This window comes from Gossypium arboreum, chromosome 11 (genome assembly GCF_025698485.1).
Source record: "Gossypium arboreum isolate Shixiya-1 chromosome 11, ASM2569848v2, whole genome shotgun sequence".
NCBI classification, from domain to species: domain Eukaryota; kingdom Viridiplantae; phylum Streptophyta; class Magnoliopsida; order Malvales; family Malvaceae; genus Gossypium; species Gossypium arboreum.
Window position 1 is genome coordinate 136,638,097 of NC_069080.1, and position 1,885 is coordinate 136,639,981.

Sequence of the window (1,885 nt, forward strand, 5' to 3'; positions counted from 1 at the left end):
CTTTTCTTTTTTAGATTGGATCTTTTTTTTTTGTTTTGCTTCTTTTTTTTTAAAGACTCTTGTAAATGAAGATGGATTAAACATTTGGGTGTCATTGGTTCCACATCTAAATGAGCATTTCGTACCATTCTATTTATATTGTGCATATCAATTATTCGATGAAATGCCTATTTGGGTGCTAAGTTCTATCACGTGCTAAATTCTTTGATGGTTGGTTGATTTGTTATTTGTTAGTTTAAGTTAATGTTTCTGCTTGATTAATTGGTTGCTCGATTATATTAAAATGTTTAATAAACTAGAATTGACGCCTCTAGTGAAAAATCTAGATAAATGAGACAGAGAGGAGAGTTTATCATTAGATATTTCGATATAATCGTGCCAAATAGTGAGACCGAAAGGAAATCTATATTCCTAGGTGATACCGAGAGGAGAGCTTAAGAGGTATCTTTTAGTTTAAGATGAGACCAATAGGAGATTTCTAGCTAAGAGTGACAATCATTATAATTGATATAAGTTTATTACCTTAGCTAAAAATTAACAAATCAACCAACCATCATTTTATCATTTACATTGTCCAAGGCAATAGGGAAGAAAATTAGATTAGTTAGTTTAATCGATACTTTAAATTTAGTTTTAAACAATTTTTTTTTTTGGAATTTGCACTAATAATTTATGATTCGGTTCGATTAGTACTTGATTAATTTTTAATTAACTTCATAAACACATTTATAGATAATCCTTTGGGTTCGATCCTTGTAATGCTCTAGTGTTCCATTGAGAGTACAAAAATTACAACGACACTGTCTACTTCCAGTTAAAATGACACATTTAAACAATTTTATAATTTTCTTTTGTTTTTCTCTGCATGCGTGCATGTGGTAACTACTTTTTGGCTTTTCTGATCCTTTTTCTGAGGTAGGTTTCCTTGTTTACCATCTTCTTCGAACAATCTAACTTAGGCGTCTTCCTGTACTCATCGAGTAGTTGTTGCACCTCGTCGTGTGACAACCATATCATCAGCTCACTTTCATCAGGTCTATAGATTACATGATAATGACCACCATAATGAATGATCAACTCACTCGTTTTTTCATTAACCCTAACCTCTTTTCCTTGAGACTAACTCTTCTAGCATTATCATTCGATATCCTTACAAGCTTGACCTTTTTTCTTCTCATTATTTTAGGATTTAGCAAAAACCCTAATTTCAATAAAGGATATATGGAAGAATATATTGTAGGGTTTGCTTTTGAATGGAGTGGCCAGTGAGTCGTTTAAATAGTGAAGGGAATGAAGGTTTTGGAGGGAATTTTTGGGTTAATTTTTTAGAAAAATGCATTCACTTTACATATTAAGAAAGTCCAGTTGTCAAGATTTTTTTGAAATAAATGTGGGGATATGGTTGGTGAGATTTTACAAGGGGCAACACATAAGAGAATCCATGTCTTTTAAAATTTTATTTTTGCCCCCAAAATTTTTTCAAATTCTAATTAATTTTTAAAAAAAATTAAAAGTTTAGTTAAACCCTCTAAATTTATACTCATTAATTTTCTTAAAATTTTTAAAATTTAAATTCTCTAAAATTTAATTTTTGCTTTTTCATCCTCCAAGAAATCTTTATGGTTTCATCCTTGTATGTGATAAGCCATATTAGATCTTGATAGTCATGGTAACATTTTGGTTTGGAGAAAAATCCTTACTCAATCCATAATGATCTAGCTAAATTCTTGATTAGTTAACCATAGTTAAGATCAAGTGAGATATGTCTCCAATATCACTTGAAATGGAAGATTCTTTTTAGATCACTCATACATTTTATTTTGTTCAACAATAAAAAGACATGATCTAATTTATTGATGTGTATCAATTTATATAGACAATATAT